This window comes from Oryctolagus cuniculus, chromosome 3 (assembly GCF_051225735.1).
Source record: "Oryctolagus cuniculus isolate XC-2025 breed Fujian yellow rabbit chromosome 3, ASM5122573v1, whole genome shotgun sequence".
NCBI lineage: Eukaryota > Metazoa > Chordata > Mammalia > Lagomorpha > Leporidae > Oryctolagus > Oryctolagus cuniculus.
In genome coordinates, this window is record NC_142869.1 from 134,835,274 (window position 1) to 134,858,684 (window position 23,411).

The 23,411-nt window shown below is 40.9% G+C and overlaps 1 non-coding gene across 1 annotated transcript; it reads left to right on the top strand.

Annotated features, from left to right (window-relative positions):
* The first annotated feature begins 8,462 nt into the window (after positions 1-8,462).
* Positions 8,463-8,535, top strand: TRNAK-CUU (transfer RNA lysine (anticodon CUU)). Its single transcript has one exon. It is a non-coding gene; the product is annotated as a tRNA-Lys (tRNA).
* Positions 8,536-23,411: the final 14,876 nt, after the last annotated feature.

Consider the following 23,411-nt stretch of genomic DNA (forward strand, 5'->3'; position numbering starts at 1 on the left):
TACTGATGCTAAATATATCAAAAAGATAGCTCTACTACTGATTCATTGATGGTTAGGCCCATATTTTCCCCTAATACATTATAGTTCCTAGGATCATATCAATTAAATATAATATATCATAAACCCACATAGCCATCAGAGGGTTGTCGATGTAGCAGGTGTCCAATAAATGTTTACATATTGCACTGACTTAATCATGGTTACCACAGTTTTTCAATTTATGGTCAGCAGTGAAAATGTTTCCCCAGTTACATATAAACAAAAGGAAAATGTTTTACCTCTTAGCTACATTTATATGTGCCAATAAAATCCTCCTGAAAGAAACAAAGCAAATATAAAAGACTAACTTGTGATGAATAAACAGAGAAATATTACAGTCACCTTTAACTGGATCACTTTAAACGTAATTTTGACTTCTAGAAGTATGTATATAAATAGTAAATGAAAAAAAAATCCTTCTGAATGAACGCATCATGAGTGATATGCAGTGGTGAGATGTCTTTCTCTGCAAATCCTTGCACTGGACAAGTATCTGCCCCTAAATAGGGATTGCGGATTGGGAGGACCAAGGCTCTGATGTCCTTTTGAGAAAAATAAATCCCTGCATATTTAATGTAGAGCCCAATCTGCTAAAACACTCAGCTGCCTCACCAATGAAGGTCTGCATTCAAGGATCAGTGAGCAGTGGTGCTTTACTGTCTACCAGGTCATAGAAGTACTTTGAAAAATCATATTGGGGCCAGCATTATGGCATAGCACGTAAAGCTGCCACCTGCAGTGCCGACATCCCATATGGGCACTTGTTTGAGTCCCAGCTTCTCCACTTCTGATCCAGCTCTCTACTATGGCCTGGGATAGCAGTAGAAGATGGCCCAAGTCCTTGGGCCCCTGCACCCATGTGGGAGACCCAGAAGAAGCTCCTGGCTCCTGGCTTCAGATCAGCACAGCTCCGGCCATTGCAGCCAACTGGGGAGCGAACCAGTGGATAGAAGATGTCTCTCTCACTCTCTGCCTTTCCTTCTCTCTCCGTGTAACTGTTACAAATAAATAAATAAATCTTAAAAAAAAAATCATATTGTGGGGCCGGCATTGCGGTGCAGCAGGAAGAGTCACAGCCTGCAATGTCGTCATCCCATATGGGTCCCAGTTCAAGTTCTGGCTGCTCCATATCTGATCCAGCTCCCTCCTGGGTGCCTGGGAGAGCAGCAGAAGATTGCCCAAGACCTTGGGCCCCTGCCGCCCATTTGGGTGATTCGGAGGAAGCTCCTGGCTCCTGGCTTCGGATTGGTCCAGCTCCAGCCATTGCAGACATTTGGGGGAGTAACCCAGTGGATGGAAGATCTCTCTCACTGTCTCTCCCACCCTTTCTGCAAACTCTGCCTTTCAAATAAATAACTAAATCTTTTTTAAAAGGAAAAAGAAAAATCACATTGTACCACTAACACATGGAAGGCAAGAAAACCAATATCCCTAAACAGGTTGAAAAGGTGGTTCAACCTGAAGAACTGTTCCCTTGAAAAAGCACAAGGAAATGCTGTGTCTATGGTGTGACAGAATGGCCAAGCAGTCTCTGAGGTTTTCTCCCATGAGCTTGTACCAAAAACAGACAGTTCTGACTATAAAGCTAATCCTTAGGTCATGGCATCATCAGCAAAAGGCTGAAATCAATGCGATCGTAAATTACCCAAGACAGCACATTCAAACATGGGCAGCCAGGGGTATAAACACATGCATTAGAAAAGAAATCCTTCAACCAGTAAATATTTAGAATGAGAAAGGAGAGAGTGATATTTCCCTGAAGTGCAGAGGTGAGGACGAGCCTGAGCATGGAGAGGACAGACCCAGGGAGGTGAGGATGGAGGACGCCCAGGGCACTTTGAGAGGCAGAGACACTGGAGAAGGGTGGGGAGACAAGAAGTGGTTGGAGCTGCAGCTGAGAATGTGAGTGCCACAGTGTTTTCTGTGTCCTCCCCATGCACACTGAAATAGAAAATAGCAAATGAAAGAAAAAATTGATAGCAGCACCCCATAGACTTTGATTGGAATGTGAAGATTACTCAAGAGAGAATGTTCTTGCTCCAAAAAGAATACTTAATTATGTACAATTATGAGCAATGATTCTCAGCTCTCATTGCATATTATTATCACCTGGGACATTTTAGCTGCTCATGAGTCCCAAGAGCTGGGACCCTATTGGAGTCTGACTTAACGGAACTGAAATGGGACTATGCATTGACATTTTAAGGGTCCCTGGGTGACTCTAACACACAGCTAGAGCTGCAAACCACAGTGGGAGCCTACATGTAAGCATTAGAGGCTGACAAGTTTCTTAAGCTACTGCTTCTGAAACCTGCTTGTAAATAATCCTTATTTCTGTTGGTGTCTTTTCACTGCTTACCTATTGATGTCTCCATTATAAGACAGAACAGACCATTCACTGTGCTCCCTTAGAACAGCCCTCTTGTTACATACACAGCAGGCCCATACCTACCCAATTTAAAATATGTAACACAGCACATTCAAGAGACGAATAACTGAACTCTGAGTACCACACCTGTGCTTCAGATCACTTGAGTTTATTAGCTGTGTTTACCACAAAGGACAATCCCGGTTTAAGAAGTCTTCGATTCTCGAATCAGTAACTGGTTATGAGTGTAGAATCAAGGGATGATAGGGACACATCAGAAAGAGGGTTTAATTACAAATAAAACAACACGACCAAAACTCATGAAAGACTGTACATACCTTCACTACCCTGACGGCGGAGACGTGGTCATGGGTATGTAGCTATAACAGAACTTACCAAATTGTACATTTTAAATATATTCTCTTTGCTGATTGCCAAATGCAACTCAATACAGTTTAAACCATAAGAAAACTTGTATATGTCTTTCAAGTTTATGAGAAAACAGAGGAAGGAGGCCATCTGATTTATATAGGAAATTCTGGGCACCTGAGTACATGGCTGTGCTACAAAAGAGAGTTGTGGCCCTCAGAAAACTACATATGCCGTGAATAGCATCATATGCAAGCTAATTCTTATTGCTTTTGCCAGCATTGCTAAAACATTTGATCTTTAGGAATACTGGTAAAATAGCTCTTAAATAATTGAGGACCTTGTGCTTATCCAGAAAGTCTCTTTATTTATTGATATCCTCCAAATACATTATTCTCCCTAAACATAGAGAACACAAGACTACTGTCACTTTAAGGAGTGACTAGATTCTATTAAAGTTCATATGCACACACTGAAGGAGGCAGGTGCCAGGATATGTAGGCTCAAAATCTCCACATAAATATCAGCGTCAGAACCTTACATGACAAAGTATGTCTAACTTATCAAACCCCATAAGCCAATTCTTGGTACAAGTAAGAGGTAAGTTTAAAAGGAAGAAAATACCATGAAACTGATCATCTTCAACCCATATTATAAAGCACAGAGTTTGTTACCATTGCTGTATAATTTTTTAAGATTCATAGATTTAAAAAAAAAAGTTATCTTCCAAGAATACCAAATCCCAGGCCACATAATGAAAACAATAATAGTTTACTAGCAATATCAGGGGGCTGAATGGCTGTCATTTTTCACAGGTAGGCAAAAACACCCAGTGTGTTAACTTAGTGAATCTTCTACCACCACCAATATGGTCCACTCTGGAGATACCCAGTTGTGACAGGGGGTAAGGTAGCTAGCTGAGCTGGGGGTCTCAAACCACAAGCCCCTACCCCATGTAACTCTATCCTCTTGTCAATCAGAACACCCCCTTTTCCCAGAACATATCGTTTTCACCTGGACCTGTAAATATGTATAGCTGGGAGGTTCTGGTCCTTCTCTCCTCAGAGACCAAGACTAAAACAGGTGCCACCTCTCTATTTCCCCTCCCCCACCCCGTCCCCCTCTGGCCCATCCCACTCTTCACCTAAGCCCACTTTATGTGTCTGCTTAGAATGCTTCTCTAAGTAGAAGGCAAGGACCTGGAATATAAAAGGAGACCCCACCACCCCCTCTTCAGTAGGATCATCTGGTATCAAAGAATACTCATTTATAATCATTATACTACAGTAAAAGGACCCATTCAAAAGTGGAGGAAAAGCCACTGTCACTCTACTGGTGTCCTAATGGCTTTCCCAGAGTAAAGGCTTTCATGAAGACATTTTTATGATCGTTCTTAATTAGACTAAACTCCTCTGGGGAGTTGATCTTTTGTGACTCAGATTCATTTGCTGAGAACTATTAAGAGTGGGAAAAAAAGGAAAGGAAAAAGAAAAGAAAAAAAAAACAGCGGTGGGAATATGTGCTCTGCAAAGAACTCTTGTTTTCAAAATGCTGAGCGTATTCAGTCAAGGGAATTTATTTATCATATTTATTTTCTGGCTTTCTAATTTAGTCACTTCCATAACCAGCCCTTGGAAATTTTGCCTAGGGAACTCACAGGGGCAAACCGCTGGTTTACTTTTTCCAAAGAGTGCTGAGATTAGCTATTGCTCCCTCGCTCCTCTCCCTTACCTCATTAAAATGTACCTGTCCTGTATTTCATGCCTCTGGGTCCACACTCTGTTAGATAACTTGACTATTTTTTTTTCCTGCTCTGACTTAAGGTGGATCTGACTTAATGTGTGAAGCCTAACAGAGAATATATACATATATTTGTATATTTGTGTTTCAATAAGGATCATAAATTCCTGAGTCAACAGCAGTAAGAATGGTGGAGATTTCACACATCATGAAAGGTCCTCAAGATCTCTTTGAAAGTCGCTTTGAACAAAATAATTTTCTGTGTCTTTCAAACAGGATCACAGAGTCTCCCTAAGGCATGCTTAGTACTCACGTAAGTTGCAGAGGTGAGTGCTCAAAAAGCATTCATTTAAATAAATGAAACATGTGTTTAACTAAATGTACAAAGAGGGGGAAAAGAGGACAAAGAACTGATCCCACTGAAAATATGGGAGACTAAGAAGGAACTCTAAGAAGTCATGATCAGAGAAGTAGGAAGGGAGCTAAGACCAATTCCATTTGCAGAAGCCAGTGAGAAGAGAATTTCAGAAACAGGATTGTCCATAGCATCAAATCCTACAGCTCTGGAATCAAGACAGTGGAGACTATATATATACATATAGACTGGTTTTTACAAGTTCTTTATAATTTACAACAGGGTTTTTTGGAGGGTTATGTGATGGGAGCAGAAATAATTGTAAAAAAATGAGGGAATAGGGGAAAAAAACAGAAAAATAGTGACAATGAAGCTGTGAAGACTATTTTTACAAGAACTTAGGTTTACAAAAGCAAAGGAGAAATGGACAAATGTGGCAAATGCTTTCAAGAACAAGATAAAAGAAAGTTTGTGGATAGGAGAGACCTGAGGATGTATATACTCTGAGAAAAGGAAGCCCCTTGAATACAAGAGATGGAATCATTGAAAATAAGGAAATCAAGGTATATGCAAAAGACTTTATTAGTTTTAGATTTAATGCAGTGATACAAATATTTTGACTTGTTAAAAGTTATAAATAAGGTGAAAATACCACAAATTTAAAGTTTGATTTGTGCAGGAAGGAGCCAGTGAGCCATTGATCCATAATGCACAAAGTAAGACAACTTCATGGAATAGAGGTGGAAAATTGAGTTATCTATCTATCTATCTATCTGCACATACACAACAAAGGAATTTATTTCCTGTAAAGAGCTGTGAAGTTGAGCATGAATGCAAATAAAAACTTCTGAAAGAAATGAAGTGTGAAGATGTTAAAGTAATAAATCTACACATGAAATATATACATGCTAAAATTTTATTCTTTCCTATACTGATAATTATAATACTTTACTTCAGAGGCCTGAGATCTTAGGTTTCAGAAGTAATATTTATAGAGATAATGTATCCTAAGCGCTTCCTTAACTCTGTGTGTGTGTGTGTGTGTGTGTGTATGTGTAAGTGTGTAAGTCCCACTTTTATAGCAAAAGATTAAAAAGGAAATACAAATTTTCAAGTAAACTTGTTAACCAAATATTGGCAAGTTGACTGCCTGGAAGCAACAGGAAGGAAGGTTGGCTGCAGTAGGGTCTGGGATTGGAGCAGTTAGAAAAACTCTACATTGGTCTTCTCAAACTGCTCGTGACGATAAAAAGAAGGAAGACGTAACCCCTTTGCTCTGAATAGTACTCAGACAAGAAGAAGGAAAAACATGGTAAGTGACTCCCTTCAGAGGAATATGGTAACTAAGTCATCCTTACTGCAATCACGTAACAGAACCACCTGCCATCAAAACATCAGTGGGGACAGAAGACGTGCTGAAATCTTCAGAGCCATCACAGGTAAGACAGTATTCTCTTCCTGGTGCATGGGCTCTTCAGTACTGGCATGGTATACCTGTTGCCCAACATGATTACCAAGATGGTTGGTTAAGGGTAGATGAGTTTAGAAGCCCATTTTGATCTGTAAACTAGGGAGCAGATGAGCATAGCATGGAAAAAGGTGTCCTTAAGACACATAATGGAAGGGGCTGGTGCTGTGGCATAGAAGGTTAAGCCTCCGCCTGTACTGCTTGGCATCCCATATGGGCACTGGTTTGAGTTCCAGCTGCTCCACTTCCAATCCAGCTTCCTACTAATACACCTGGAAAAACATCAGAGGATAGCCCAAGTACTTGAGCCCATGCACCTACATGGGAAACCCAGAAGAAGCTCCTGGCTCCTAGCTCCTGGCTTCAGCCTGCCCCAGCCTTTGCCATTGCAGCCATGTGAATTGTGAACCAGTAGATGGAAGATTCTCTCTCTCTCTCTCTCTCTCTCTCTCTCTGCCTTTCAAATAAGTAAACAAATCTTTGTTTTTTTTTTAAAAAAAAAAGAACACTTATGGGAAACTGAATTTATCTATGGCACACCCTCACCAATGGTATACTAGCAAAACACCCTGATTACAGTTAGAATGTTCTGACTATGCGTCTTCTGAAGGGCTTTACCAGTATTTGATTTCCTTCCTTCTCTCTTCCTCACTTAGATTACTTACATCTCCTCTCCAAAGAAAGAAGTATAGTTGATACCACACATTAATTTTATTTAAGCCTGGTTTTCACACTAAGGTGAAGCCTTCTATTTTTTGCTGCATTGCAGGGTGTATTTTTCTCATTCTCATCAATCCAGGAACAACATAGCTAGGTTTCTGCTCACTTCTCCCTGTCCTAAATTGTCCAGAGTTCAGAAGATTATGGATGCACAGCCTCATAATTAACATTCAAAGTCCACTTATACCTGCAAATGTCGGGACTTCATCTTGGTCGAGAGTTTCCCCAGTGCCTCTAAGCAGCTCTAGGAATCCCTGGGAAGAGTTTCTCATCTCTGAAACTCTCAGAATACCATCCGTGGAAAGAATGCACTCTTTCTCTGATCTATGTAATACCCTTCCACTTGGAGAAATAAATGACACTAGTTTTTCATGTCATATTTTCTGGGCCCTTCAGTGAAAATTCCTATCAGCCTCAAGCATCTCTATTCTAATGGCTGAGGCTCAATCCTTAAGTGGATTCAGGTTCCTGTACCACATCCCCCTTCTCATTGTCCCAAACATAGTGCACTGACAAAACACTTCCTCCTCTGAACAAGTCAATTCAAAGATTTGCTGAGGGAGCCACTGGCACCAAATTCTATATCACTGTTGCTGTTAGGCAAAGCTAGAGCTACCCTCCCACATGCTAATAATGTCAAGGATCTCATTCCCCAAGTTGTAAATGGGAGGTAAATTTTGAAATATTCTTCTATCCCACAGAGCCCAACAATCAAAGTCCCCCCAAATACTCGTGGGATAAACACAGATGACCTCAAGGCAATAACCCACACAAGGTCATCCCATCCACACCCAGTGAAGATCCCAACGTGGTGGAATGAGAAGACCGTGCCAAGAAGGCTGCTGGCAAGTGAGGATCAGTTACTCAGGAGTGGCTTTGGAAACCCCCTGGGAAACCACCTGGCAACAGAGCCTGCCTGGCAACAGGCTGTGATTGGATGGCTTCAGATACTGCCTGGCAACAAGCTGTGATTGGTTAGGGCATAAACCACCCCTTGACCAGATTGGCTGCCTTGGCTATTTAAGCCACTGTACCAACTGAAATAAATGAGTCTGTGGGCTGCTTGCCTTTGGCCTGCTTTCACCCGACTCCCGGGGTCTGTGTGGTGACTCCGCGCCTCTTGCCCCACCACGCTACTCCTCTCAGAACGAATCAACCTCAACATCTGGTGCCAACGTGACTGAGAGAGAGACAGCATGTCGGACTCGGCGAGGTAACCCCTTGATTTCTGCAAGTAGGCCCCTCAGTGTTTTGTGTGTTGTTCAGTTCTGTGAGGGTGAGCACAGAACCCCCTCCTACGCCCCTTTCCTTGTCCTTGTCCTCAGTCTAAGTGGCCCCAGGTTAGGCACACACCACCCAGAAGCGTAACGCCGCTTCTCGGCTCCTCCATTTACTTTCGGCTCGCCCGGCTAGATCAGTTGGTAGAGCATGAGACTCTTAATCTCAGGGTCATGGGTTCGAGCCCCACGTTGGGCGCCAGATGTTGCTGTGGATTCGTTCTGAGAGGAGGAGCGTGGTGGGGGCAAGAGGCGCGGAGTCACCACACAGACCCCGGGAGTTGGGTGAAAGCAGGCCAAAGGCGAGCAGCCCACAGACTCATTTATTTCAGTTGGTATAGTGGCTTAAATAGACAAGGCAGCCAATCCGGCCAAGGGGTGGTTTATGCTCTAACCAATCACAAGCTGTTGCCAGGCAGTATCTAAAGCCATCCAATCACAGCCTGTTGCCAGGCAGGCTCTGTTGCCAGGTGGTTTCCCAGGGGGTTTCCAAAGCCACTCCTGAGTAACTGATCCTCGCTTGCCAGTGGCCATCTTGACATGGTCTTCTCATTCCACCACAATTCTTCTTCAGTTTCTCTGCGTATGGGATTAATCTGGTGGTGATCTGGAGTTGTTCATACTGGCATGTGAGAGCCAACTCTTAAACATTCATGAATTTTGCGAGCAGCTGATTTCACATGGGTAGCTTGAATTCAGCCATCATGAAAGCACTTACACACAGAAAGTGACAAATTCTAAGATCGGTGCTCCTCACTCTCCAGTCCTAAGAGAGATCATTATTTAACAATTATCAGCACACCACTGGATAAATCCACCATTTTCATACACAGTGGTTCAATTCATTAACAGCCAGATTTTCACTGTAACCTCAACAGCTGCTGTTCTTGACTTTCCTCCATCCGATATCAACTCATCCAAATCAAATCACTGAATATTTTAAAACTTATGTTCATTCTTATTGCCAAGGGGCTCAAGGATAGATGCAAAGTCTTCTAATATGTTCCTGACAATCTTAACAGATTCCATAAAATAATCCATGCAATGCACTTAGCACAACGCTTTGGACCATAGAAACATTCAGGAAATATTGGTTCATTGTCATTACTATTTTATCATCACTAATCTCCTGCTATTCATTAAGTTCATCTTCATTTTTATCAAGAAAACCTCCACACTATTCTTCAGCTTGACAAATTATTACCTCTTCAAGGGTACTGAACATCTGAAATATCCTTTTATCCTCCTTTCCCTAAAAAAAAAATTTCCAGAACCAGAATAGGGCTGAACTTTCTCAAGAGTATCTTCTGACTAACACCAGACCACAAAAATCTCTCCTTTTACTATTTATTCCCCTTTTAGTCCCATTGGTATTTACTCTCCTTAAGACTCGAGCACTTTTGAACACAGTGAACTAATGATGCTATGGTTTATATGTGTGTATTTCTTTTTCATTATAAATTATGGTGTTCTTAAGAGCAGGAAACAGAATATTCTTGGAGGACCAGTTCACACAGATACAAGAGATCATCAAAAAGTCTATCACAAAAAGGCATGGAAAAGTGTATCATGAAAAGGCCATAGATGGTTTTCACAATTTTTATTCCAAAATAGATTTGGCTTTACTTCCATTTTCCTGCAAAGTTCTTGAAGTACCCTGGCACTTCCATGTCTGTAGTCTTCATTGATTCTCACTCATTCTCAGTGAAACATTGCTCATGTATATAGGAGGCACATAGAGTAAGCCCTCTCAATGAAGACAAGACTAGTCAAACACGGTGCCATAACTCTTGAGCCTTCTGAGATCCAATACACCTCTCAATTGGGGGAAAAAATAACACTCTATAGCAGAAAATTTTCCTCTTTTCAAGCTATGGTCCTTGTGGCACATTCTTATTTTCTTTAATCTCTAAGAACAAATTAAAATATGAAACAGTTTTCATTTATTTTTATTACTTCATAATTCTAGTCACTTATAACTCATTTGAACATGACTCATAAATTTCAAAATTATATGGCAGTAAAGGTAATTAAAAAAACAGAATTTAAAACAATGCCAATGGCAAGTCCTTTCCAGACTTAGCACGAACAGTCAGCAGAATACATGCCCAAACTCAGAAGCAGTGAGATGAATTTACATTGGTATTTCAATGTCATGAATATGTAGAGAGTCCACTGCCAATAAGACAGAGATGGAATTTGCTTTCCATGCATGAAAACTCTCGTGTGATCCATCAGACTGAAAAATCTAAGCACACAGATTAGCAACATGTCTATGCTGAGTGTGTTTGTTCCCCAGGCTGAATATTGAATCCATTAGTCCATTCTCTCTTCAAACCCAGGTAAGAGGAGACTTATGGAAATCTCAGGGTCCAGGATGAAGATGATAATGTTTCCTATCAACCCTCCAAAGAGTAAGACATATAGTTTAGCCTCTTGTCATTTCAGTGGGGAGAAATAATTTTTTTCTTAAAAAAGATATCATTTTCACTGTGCTTATATATGAGAGTGAGCAGGGGTGTCAGCATGTGTGTATACATGCACGCATTTAGTTTATTGATGGACAAATGGTACATCAGCTATGCAGTCTTTGAACTATTAGCAACTAGATACAAAGACCAACAGCTTCAAACAATGCCTCCTTTGACCAGAATTACTCTTTGGGGTTAAAGTATTATTTCCAAAAGCATTTTCTAAAATTTCTATGTAACCAGGAAGAGGCAAGGGAATGGAAAATCCACACTCCCCCCACTCAGAGCTCTAAGGCATTCATCAACAAACAATAACAATGACTTTTATCCTACTAGGGAAATCATAATATATTTTTGCAGAGTCTGAATATTTTTGTGATTCTAATAATGCCTACACACTTAGCTAATAACAATACAAGCATTTCTGGGAATAGTATTTTCATAGAAAATTTTCTATAATCATCATTAAGAATGAAGGATCTTCTTTTGTGTTTAGTCATTAATCACCACCACACACCATTGGTTTCAATGAGGTTGGTGCAACTAACCATCGGAAGCAAGGCCCGTGGTGAGGCAAAATCAGCTGTTAATTATAGCAACTCCACAGAAATGGCCGATTTTGAAGATTTTACGATGTTAGTTGACTCGCTTTTATGTCTGGTAATGTAGCAAGAGAACATCACTAAACACAATTCTTTAGCTAATTGAATTGAATGATATTATCTGAATTCCTGGGAATAAGATTCTTCTAAGTAAAAAGCCAAGTGTTCTTTCAGGCAATCTCCATCACAAAGTTTGCAGTTCCCTGCTTTTAGTCACAAAATTTGTAGACTAAGAGTGGCACTGCAATTGAATTTTCATGGATTGGATTACTGCTGATTCCAGAGAAGGGAGAGTTTACTACCAGTGTTGTAATCTATGGTAATGAAATGAAATATTTAAATTAAATTTCAGGTTGAGCACGGCTTCCCTGCAAGATGGCCCTGGCAGCTGTCTCAGAATTTCTTAATACAGTACATCACCCCTTACATAAATTGCACATTTATGCAAATGAGCAGCAAAAAGGCAGGAAGGCTGAGTATAAATTTCTCCTTCATTGACTCAAATCCTATAAGAAGAAAGTACCATGTAGTATTTACTTGGGGACATCAGCCTTTGGAAAAAGAATGCCTATACGAATCAAAAACCAAAACCAAAAACAAAAAAAATTAAGAGAAGGGGGAAATGAATAAGAAAACAAGAAAGCCTTTTCTTAAAAGTAGCTCAGTCTTTCATGTCCCTCACTCAAATGCAGGGAAGACAAAAAAAAAAAAAAACCACAAAGGCAGAGAAGTCTGTTATCAGAGAAAAAGCTAAAATTGCATTTAACATAGTTAGATTCCATCTCTATCCTTCTTTTCTGCTCTTTTTATTCATGGACTCTTTATGACTTCACTTAAAATATGTTACCCAATCACCAACTCTACAAACAGAACTTTTCGCAGCCTAACAACTACACTGACGAAGCAATTCTAAAAATTCAATACAGCAATGAGGAGATATATCCTTTGCATAAAACTCGATTAGCCAGTAATGGTGCAGGAGGGTGAGGCAGAATTCAAGTTTTACCTCATTGCCTGATCGCTAGACTTTGCAGGGGGAAGAAACTTCTACTGCCAAAAAGAATAGAAGGCAAAGCCATTTAAATGTGTGTACAAATAAAAGTTATATAAGAGCAGATTTCCAAAAGCTCTCAAAATGTGGGGAACTTTTGAGTCTGTCTACTCTACTATGCAAAGTTAGGGTCTATAAAGTTCCAATCGTCATTCCAGTCAATATTATAGACAATGCACACTTGTAGGTATTCAAAACACAGCAAGGAACAATACAGACAAGAGTTCTACATTCCAGTTTCATATCTACTCCAACCAAAAATCATGGACTTATCTGCACAAAGCCTTTTGAGATGGAGAGACATTCAGTGACTACTTCAGTGTATAAAGTAGGAATATAGAGATTGCTTGTCCTTTGAGATTACCAAGGAGTCTTTTGATGGGAGTTTCTGTTCCTTTAAAAGCCTCAGGATCTTTTCTCCAAATCACCTCAAATTAACACGCAATGACAGAAGGAGGAGATAGGGAGGAAGAGGAAGAGAGGACAGAGGGACCAGGGGAGAGCAAATGAAAGGGAGGAGGGGAAGCACCAAGTTAACTTTCATTCCCTTCTTCCCTACATTCTAGTAAGACCGTTTTCCTTGGCTATTCCTATATAGAAAATATGGAACACTGCTGAAGTAGACTTGAAGACCCTCTCCATTTCGAGACTTGCTCTCTCCCTCCAACGGACTGCAGAATACCTTTACAGAAAAAGAGCTCTCACCTCCTGGGTGGTGGCCAGCACAACCCAGCTCACAGTGGGGCAGCCTGCAGATTTAATGCAAGATTTATGTCACCAATTATCTGCATCTTTAAGATCAAAAACTGAAGTAATACAAACTCCTCCCTTCCAGATAAGAAAAAGAGACCAAAAGAAGTTAAGATTTGTCATGAAAAAGTTAACCATGTCCAACAAGTCCAGATTTTTCTCCCGCTGGGCCCCATCCTTGACTGCGAAAATCCATATTCATCTATATAGCTTTGTGATGCCAATACTCTAGTTAGGTATAAGGACAGAACACATAATGAAACCCGAAACTCAAAAACATGGCAGTGTAGGTGATCACAGTAAACACACAATAAACTCTACTACCTTCCTGCACTTACACAGACTTTATTTAGGCACCTCAGTGGTCAGTGGTGTCAGTAGACAGAGAAACCAGCGGACAGAAGAGTGACCCTGCATGGTAGTGAAGGTTCTCCTGCGTGGTCTTCCTTCTAGAGGGAGCCGGAAGTGCCCTTAGGATGATGCTTCAGGGGCAGAGGCATTCTTGTTGTGAGTGCTGCATCTTTCAAAGCAGATTGCTTAAGATGACAGCAGTGCACTCTTCAGACTCAAGGGGGCCTACCTGGGCTCCAGATTCCGTGAAGGTGAGTGTGGATGGGCTGAGTGTGTCCTTGGGGATCGGGAACGCTCCACAAAGGCTGCCATGGGATGGAAAGAGAACATATATTTTAAATGGTGAGACTGGGGTGCAAGTCATATTGATTTTGATTTTAAAGAATTCTGACTTCCTTTTATACTGGTAGCTAATGAAGGAAGCTATCTATTGTACGTGAAATAGCTCTTATTAAAGCCGCGGCTCACTAGGCTAATCCTCTGCCTGAGGCACCAGCACCCCAGGTTCTAGTCCCGGTTGGGACGCCAGTTCTGTCCCGGTTGCTCCTCTTCCAGTCCAGCTCTCTGCTGTGGCCCGGGAAGGCAGTGGAGGATGGCCCAAGTTCTTGGGCCCTGCACCCGCATGGGAGACCAGGAGGAAGCACCTGGCTCCTGACTTAGAATCAGCGCAGCGGGCCAGCCATAGCAGCCATTTGTGGGGTGAACCAATCAGTGGAAGGAAGACCTTTCTCTCTGTCTCTCTCTTTCTCACTGTCTAACTCTGCCTGTCAAAAAAAAAAAATACACTTTTATGTCTTCTTGGCAAAATATTCCACAAATGCTATAGAAATTTATAAAAGCTGTGTGTATATATATACACATATATCATATATACATAATATATGATATATATTATATATACACATATAATATATAATATATACATATAATATATATACACTGCATGTTATATATACTTATATGCAAACCTATATACAGATATATATACCAAGATTATAAACCGTGTTTAAGGAATTTAAACTTAATTAGCAACATAGACTATACATACATATGTTTACCAAGAGAATTTAACTACACAACTTTGAAATTGATTCTGTTACTTAAAAAAGCAAAATGGTCGAATAGATTTATGCCATAATATCGGATTTCTTTCTATTTTTCTTACAAAAATTCTTCTAAATTATATATCCAAAGCCACTCATAAGAGTTTTATTTTGTATTTAAGCAACTGCTCTAGACAGGTCATTACAAAGGAACACCCAATGTTCAAGGAAAAAAGCTTTTTATTCCAAAAATATTTTTAAAGCCTTTAAATCCTTTCAAGCTTAATTCAATACTTTAAATGCATATATTTAAAGTGAGCAAAGAATGAGCTAATAATTTGAAATATTTCAAAGAAGATATAATTTTCTCTTTAAAATTCCCAAATGTTAGGGGTTTGCCATTCTTTCATTGTGATTCAAACTCAAAGGAATAAAACCTAATAAAATATGATCCTGATGATGAAAGACAAGGAAAGTCTCAGAAACCTTCACAGATCAGAGGAGACTAAGTAGACATGACAACTGAATGCAATATGGGATTCGCAATTGGATTCTGTGACACAGAAAAGGACATTAATGGAAAAACTGTTGGAATTCAGATACCATCTGCATTTTAGTGAATAGCATTATGCCAATGCCACATTAATATCTTAGTTTTGATCACTGCACTGCATTTATGTAAGATGTTAGCTTTAGGAGAAGCTGTGTGAAGTATATATGGGAATTCTTAGTATGAACTTTGCAAATTCCCTGCATTTAAAATTATTTCAAAATCACAACTTTAAAACAAATCCGTGAATAGAAATCTTTGTTTCCTTATACAGCCGTGTAGATCTTGACTGTAAGTGAAACACTTTTGTAGAGTGCCTCAGGGGAGTGCCTGTGATAGGAGCCAAGCCATTCCTCACCACCTTTCAGAACTCATTTGATGGCATCATTTGCATAATTTAAAAATACAATTCTTGCCTGGATAAAATCACCTAAAATTAGGCAATTAATGACTTCTAATGCTGTGGTAATAATCCCAATGATTGAGACAATTTCATTGTCAGCTGCATCCTCTGCATTACTATGCTAAGCTATAATTACCAGGGTGTTTTTCCTACCATATCACATAACTTTTTATTCCAAAATTCTAGGTGAAAGTGCTTTTATAGATTGTATTTCACAGTGTTGTTAGGGACTTTGTCACGACACTAGAAACTATGGCAGAACCAGGAAATATAGGCTAAAGGGGTTCTACCCAAGAGGGTTTGTTAAAGAAATGACTAATAGACTTTGGTACAGAATACATTCATTTTAAGTTTTTCCCGAGAGCATTAGCCATGTGGACCATGCTATTGGGACATTTACATTCGATTTACTTCTATTGTAAACAGGGTATGTAATTAAAGCCTATCTTCAGATCCTAAATTTTTTCTCCAAATTATCCTTAATCAGCCAACATGGCCCTTATCCTCAAAAGAATAAAAGTAATGTCCAAGAAGCAGGATTGATTTTGCTTCTAAAAGTAAATAACGGCCGGCGCCACGGCTCACTAGGCTAATCCTCCACCTTGTGGCGCCGGCACACTGGGTTCTAGTCCCAGTCGGGGCACCGGATTCTGTCCCGGTTGCCACTCTTCCAGGCCAGCTCTCTGCTGTGGCCCGGGAGTGCAGTGGAGGATGGCCTGAGTACTTGGGCCCTGCACCCCTGGGAGACCAGAAAAGCACCTGGCTCCCGGCTTTGGATCAGCACGGTGCGCCGGCTGCAGCGCGCCGGCCGCGGCGGCCATTGGAGGGTGAACCAATGGCAAAAGGAAGACCTTTCTCTCTGTCTCTCTGTCTCTCACTCTCCACTCTGCCTGTCAAAAAATTTAAAAAAAAAAAAAGTAAATAACATTATTACTTTAAGGCCACCATGTATCACTCCTTACCCAAGCCAACTCTCTCTCTTCCTTTTCCAATGACGTAAATTCTATATCTCAGATATCCATTGGATTTCAAATGTCCTGCAACAACAAACTGGAAGGAAAAGCAACCATAATGCTTAGATGGACACAATCAGTCCACTAATAGGAAAACCAACAAGACTTAGTTCAGCAGATTGGCAAGAGAAAGAAGACTGGGATAAGATATGGGGAACTTGAACGTCTTAATGATCTCAGCTTCTGTGCAGGTGAGAGGGTAACACAGAGAGGAATAGGAGACCCAGGACCCAAGGAAGAGGCAGAGGTGGGGCACCTGCTTATAGCTGGCCAAGAGCAAAGCTTCCTAGGACACCAAACCAAGGGCAAGGAAGGCTCCTCACTGAAACAATGAGGTTGCCTAAGTCACAGCTGTCAACTGTTTTGTCCCAGATTCCAGCTGACACCCATCAAAAGACACTCTCTAAAACACTCACACAAGTACATGAAGCTATAAGCTCCAATAAAATTGAATGCCAAGGAAAACTATAGCAAAGTCAATCCATGCAGAATAATGACTATTGATGGGGAAGAGGGGAGAAAAGAAATTCCAGGTTGGTTTGAAGCCACAAAATACAGAGTGGCGCACTCATTTCCAAAGCAACGTGTCCCCCCCCTTACCCACTGGAGTAATATCTTTACTGAAAATCAGATAAAAATGAAGTTTTTGAAAAAGTGCCAAGAAATTATATAGCAGAACTACTGCATACTTGATTTTTAGTGATTTCAAGGCTGTCAATAGAAGTAAACCAAATGCCTCCAGTCTTTTAAAAGCATCTGGACACACACTGGCACTCCCTCCAGGATATCTCTTATCAGTCTTTGAGCCACTGTTTGTATCTCCAGCTGGCTTTCTAATTCCTTGAAACTGTTTGGAAGCAACCACTACACCTTTTCAGATGGAAAAATCTTAATTGGTACAAAGTTATCACACAATTTCAACACCTCCCTTTTCCACAGAGGTCTTTGCAAAACTATTTACCTAATTAGCCTTCCAAGGATTTGGCCCAAGCACAATGGCAGCTTCTTTGTTGAACCTACTTCTCACCTATTAAAAAAAAAAAATAAGCTGGCAGGAGTAGCTTGATTTATATTTATTTTAGTTTTTTTTTTTTTTTTTGTGGATAATACTTTCAGAATCAAAATCAATCCTTTGTGCCCAACAATTGAACCCAAGGTCCCTGCAGCTGCAGATAAAACCAGCCCCTTGGGTACGTGACCTGTGCACTCAGCTGTGTGGGTCCCCCATGCTCAGAGGAGCTCTGTGCTTGGCTTAAAGCTCTGCTGACACTGTGTGAAAATGGGGGCCTTATCTTTTCATGCTGCATTGGGCCCTATAAGTTATGTAGCTGGTTTTGGAGAACACTTTAGCTCAACAAAACTCAGCCTAAAAACCCAGCGCTGTAGTCCGGCTAATAAACACCTTTTCTACCATCCTTATCCCAATCCTGAGCAGATTCAGCCTGCTGGAGAATCACTGTCCAGAATGCTACCACACATTTGCTTCTTAGCTGGAGTCAACTTTAAAAGGTAAGCAACAGAAGAGAAAGGAAATGGGTACCTGGTCGAACGTGTAGGAAAACGCTTAGAAATGAGCTTTTTGAAGTTAGACTCAGCTTATGTGTGTGTGTTTCTTAATGAAAGAGGTGAACTCTAAATGACAATCCCCATGAATATGCACCATAGTCAATAATGAAAAAGCAAATTAAGAAAGTTTAACTTGATCACCCATAGCTTGTGAGTCTGGAAGACATGTCAGAAATCATACAGTTCCATTCTGTCATATATCCACGTCACCGGAAACAGGAAGGCCCAAAGTCTCATGTTTAGTTGGGAAGCCATCTGCAAGCAGGCATCCAGGCTCCCAGGTTCCATGGTGCTCTGAAGAACTGAAGTGCCCTTTGCAAAGCTAGCCTGACACAGACACAGTCTCGATATTGCAAAGGATGGGCCAAGACCTCAGCCACACCTCTTTACGGAGTCCCTAAGAGCTGCCGCGGAGCACATAAGAGCTCGTGCTGCCAATTCCATGCACAACAGATCCACATCTTCACCACAAAGTGCCGCACTGACCTCAGCTGTCACGATCCTTGGGAGTCTGCCCTGTTCTCCTTGGGTGGAGGCGGGGAGCAGCTGCAAAGCATATTTTTGGAAGTATTTTTTTCTTGCAAAAGGGATATTGAGAGTCTCCCTGTATATTATACTGCGTTTCTGACTTGTTTAAACAGGGATCCCATCCTTTATTTGTAAGCATATACGGCCTAAGATACTGTCCCCCTGAAAAAACTTTTTTGTTTTTTCCCTTTCTGGACAGTTGCATATTTATGGTTGATTTTTATGAAGGGGGAGTCATCGGCTGTAGGTAACATTTAAGAACAAAGGGAGAGTTGGATTCTGGATTTGCAATGAAGTTAGAGCTCCCTCCAGCGACCGCTCTGGCTGATTGAACCTCCAAACACCCTTCCTCTCCAGCTGTGCTTTCCTGCATACAAATAAATCTACGCTTTGGCGTTTTCAGTGTAGAACTGTTCTTTCCTCTTAAAAATTAAATTCAGCCAGTAAATATGTTCACATTGATTTCTGCTAAAACCTTGATAAATATCTGTACTCTTTATCCTCTGATAGAATACTTTTGAGGATAGAATCAATAAAATGAGACACGGTCCAGGCGTTTTCATTTCGGCAGAGCGATTGCCCATGTGTTGTTGCTACTTTTAAACTTTCATGACTCTGCGTGCAAGTTTACTTTCACAGTGATTAGCAAACAAAGAAAGCAGATAGAGTTCCGTGCCTGACCATTCCCAGTAGCAGGGGCATTCTTATTTATGGTTCAGAGTCTTTTGTGATGAACTGAAAAAACTTTTCAGATTTCTCAGCCACCGTGTGCATTCCTCCCACAACCGCCTTCAGTTCACTGGTGCCTGCAAGCGGAGCATGACCCTGCCCATCCCAGTGATGCTCTTTAACTCCACCAAGTACAGGTGCACATGAATAACACATGACACTCTGCAAGGGCCAGGTGGATATTACATCCCTTTTGGCTATGAGAAAACTAGTGATGATTTTTGTGATCTATTTAGTTGCTTACTTATTTAATTCCTTGAAATACCAGTAAGACACTCCCTTGCTCTGTAGCAGAATCACCTCTCCCATCATTGGCGGGATGATGCTGTCTCATCCAAACTTATACCCTGTGCGCTCTCTCCTTCTCCCTCCTTTTTTTCCTTTCTGTTCTTATCTTTTAAATAATTTTCCATCTCTTCCCCTCTCCTTTCAATCTTCTTATGGGTTTCCTTGGGATTCCAGGCTTTCAAGCCAGAATGTGCAGGATGGAAGGCAGAGCAGAGAAGTAAGGGAGACTGGTGACTGACCCTTTGCATTTCATGCCACCATTCCCACCATTCGCTCAGGCTACTGTGCAGCTAATGCACCACAGTCACTAAAATGCTGACGCAATTTAAAGGAGAGGTCAGATTTTGCACTTGAATAAGAAGGTTATCACGACGTGGGGAGTGCGAGCAAATTGCCTCTCCAAGAAAAATTGCTGCAGCCTCCACAACAAACACAGGTGTTCCGTCACCATTAGCCACTGCCTGAAACTCCAGAAGAAGGAATAAATCTAAGAATAGTCCCAGGTGTTTAACCTGAGTAGCAGAATTTCTTTTAATGGCATCCACCCACCTGGGTCACAATGTGAGGTGAGAAGGTTTGAGAAACCCCAGCCAGCTTGCAGCCGGAATCACTTATGCTGTTCAAACAGTTTTGCTAGGGAGAAGCTATTTTAGTAAGAAGGTAATTGAAAACTTACAGTGAGAAATTCACTTGGTAGAGAAATAGCAATCTCAGAGTTACTGTCTCAAATGGTTTCCATGAGTAGAAGATTAGCTTCTATGAGAGGAACAAATCAAACCTCTTACCCTCAGATTTCAGTAAGCATGAAAATCGCCTGGAGAACTCATCAAAGAACAGATTCCAAGAAGGCCCTGCAAATTCTTTCAGTGACTTTCCAAGTACACTGATCATACCCTTCTTGTAATCAGGAACTCCAGGTGATTCCGATGTCAACGGGCAGGGCATCACACTTTGAGAAGCAACTACGCCAACTAGTAAGCCAGCGAAACACGTGTGGAGCGCAGGGAGGGAGTGAATGAGCACTGTTACCTGCAGGTGCTGCCTCGACCATCGGAAGTGAGCTCAGCACCTGCGCCTGTCCTGAGCGAGCCTCTGCAGCTTTCTGAGAGCATCAGCGCCTCATCTTTGAAGATCTGTTTACAAAAAAAAAAAAAAAAAAAAAAAAAAAAAACCGGAATTGGAGGGGAGATTTTTCTAAAATATCTATATCTAAAAAAGTATTCCCAAAAAGCAAAAAGTGTAAAACACCAAAGTTAAGTGTTTATTTTTCTGAAGAACAAAGTATTTGGGGATTGGCCGGTCATCATGTGACATATGCAGACACAAACTTGGGTAAGAATCACAACATCTTCTAATTAAAAATGAATCTTCATGAAGAATGGGATGGGAGAGAGAGTAGGAGCTGGGATGGTCTGCGGGTAGGAGGGAGGTTATGGGGGGAAAAACCGCTAGAATCCCAAAGTCGTACTTTTGAAATTTATATTTATTAAATAAAAGTTAAAAAAAAAAAAAGAATCACAACATCCTCTCCCCTCTACTTGGTTGTTGACAATGACTAAAGTAAATTTCTCCGCAGTCATGAACAAAAGATAAAAAGACCAATAGAAAAATAAAATTAGGGCCCCCGAAAACAGCTTCATTCATAAATGTGAGGAAGCAACCTGCTCAATTCACCCTAGTTGTTCAATAAGTGGTTTAAGTCAACTTTGGAAAATGCAGCTCATGTGCTTTATCAGGATAAGCCAAAATAATAAGAGCCGGCACCCTGGTGTAAGTAAAGACGAGGGCTTTGGACTGAGACTAAACAATGCAAGTGTTGGCTAAACCAGGGCCCTGAGCCATCTTAATACCTCAGTCCCCTCATCCATAAAATGGGGATTAATTGTGTTTTCCTCCCCCTCGGAGGTGATTGAAAGGGATCACTAACAAAGCAAAGGGTTGCACATTATTTTGAAGGCCTGCTGTTTGCTGCCAAAGAGGAAAAGTTTGATTTAAAAGCTGAGGTTTTTAAAAGCTCCAAAATATTACAAAGCAAGCCACATTTCATGGCTAATTTAAAACATCAGGGGTTCGCACAAGTGGCTTCTAATGATATTTTCCAATTCCCATGTTATTTGATGATTTATACAGCCTCAGCACTCACAGTTGAACCCAGCCATTCCACTCTGGCCATGATTCTCTTTTATCAACACGACCAGCTCCCATAACTGTCTAGATCTTTCGGGGATTAAGCACTGCTCTTTATCTGGGTCTGAGAAGAGTAAATTCAGAGATGATAAGAAATTCTGGTTGCAAATCCAATGTGTTATTTATTTAGATCAGAAAAAGAGCTGTTCTATACAGGTTGGGGAAGGCTTTTGAAAGCACTGATAAAATCTCTATGTGTCAAATGGAATAGCACTGAAATTATTTTAATACCTTAAAGCTCTTATGAGTGGAACTAAACTTTCAGCAAGAGTCTGATTCTCCTTCCACATTTTTGGCCTTCAAAAGACAAAAACCAAGCCCGGTGAAATAAAATGCTGATAATTTTAAAAAGTTGAGTGCACCCAATCTTCATATCCCAACATTAGCTAAGTAATAATTTTCAGTTGAAAAGGAATGAGGAGGCATGGGAAACTTTGGACAGAGGCAATACGAGAAATATTCAGAACTTAACAGATATAATTTATCCTAAAGATTGCCTTAAATATTAGATAAAAATACAAAAATGCCTAGACTCCACTCAGCCCTGTTGAACTACAATCTTGGGACAAAGCCCTACAAACCTGAGATTTTAGCAAGTGAATGAGATTTTTGTTGGTAGACCAGGAAGCATCAGTGTTATCTACAAACTTGTGAGAAATGAAGGATCCCAGGTGCCACCCTAAAACTATAGAAACAAGATCTGTATCTGTAATGAAACAATATCCCCATCTCCACAGGCATTATAATAGACAAAGAAGCAGGAGAGGCACTGCTGCCAGACAATTGTTATATTCTAACAAGTTTGGAAGAAGTGCTATAATGCAAGAAGTCAGACAGTTTGGGTTGGGACCAAGCCCTGATTTTGCTACTTAATCCATGCTAAGCTTGCTCCTGTAAGTGACTGGGAGTAAGAGTTTTAGTGTGAGCTCTGTATCACTGCAAAAATAAGTCACCATTAATTGTTATGAACTATCAAAGATCAACAGTGCCAAGAGTTTCTCCTTTGCAGAAGAGAGAAAAGTCTGCCACTGTGCCAGACAGTTATGACCTGCCAGCCTGCATTGGACAACAGGCACACTCACACATTCACATGTGAACTTGGAGGACTCTGAAAGAAGTCACTGGATTAGATGGGTAATGAGTGTGCTATCATTACACCAGAGGTTGAGTTGGGGAGGGACTGTGTGCAGGAACAGGGGATCACTTTGCATTCTTTCTGGCAACTGCAAGTGACTCCCCAATTATCTCAGGCTAAAAAGCAAGGTAGGGGGAACCTCTTAGCCCACTTGTGTTTAGGAAATCTCAGAATATTTCAGAATTTTCCTGAATTCCCTGATTCATAAGATGGGTAAATTTGGAAAACAGTAGCCCATGGTGGCTGCTAAAACAGAGAAGTTCACAAGAGGCACTACATCTCTGTGTCTTAGGTATCTTACTCCAGGGTGTAAACGATACTGCTTTCAGCTGCTGCATCAATGCAGCTGCTGTTGAATCCAGGTAGTATATTAACTCAGCAAATATCAAAGCAGGAAGAAAAGAAAGG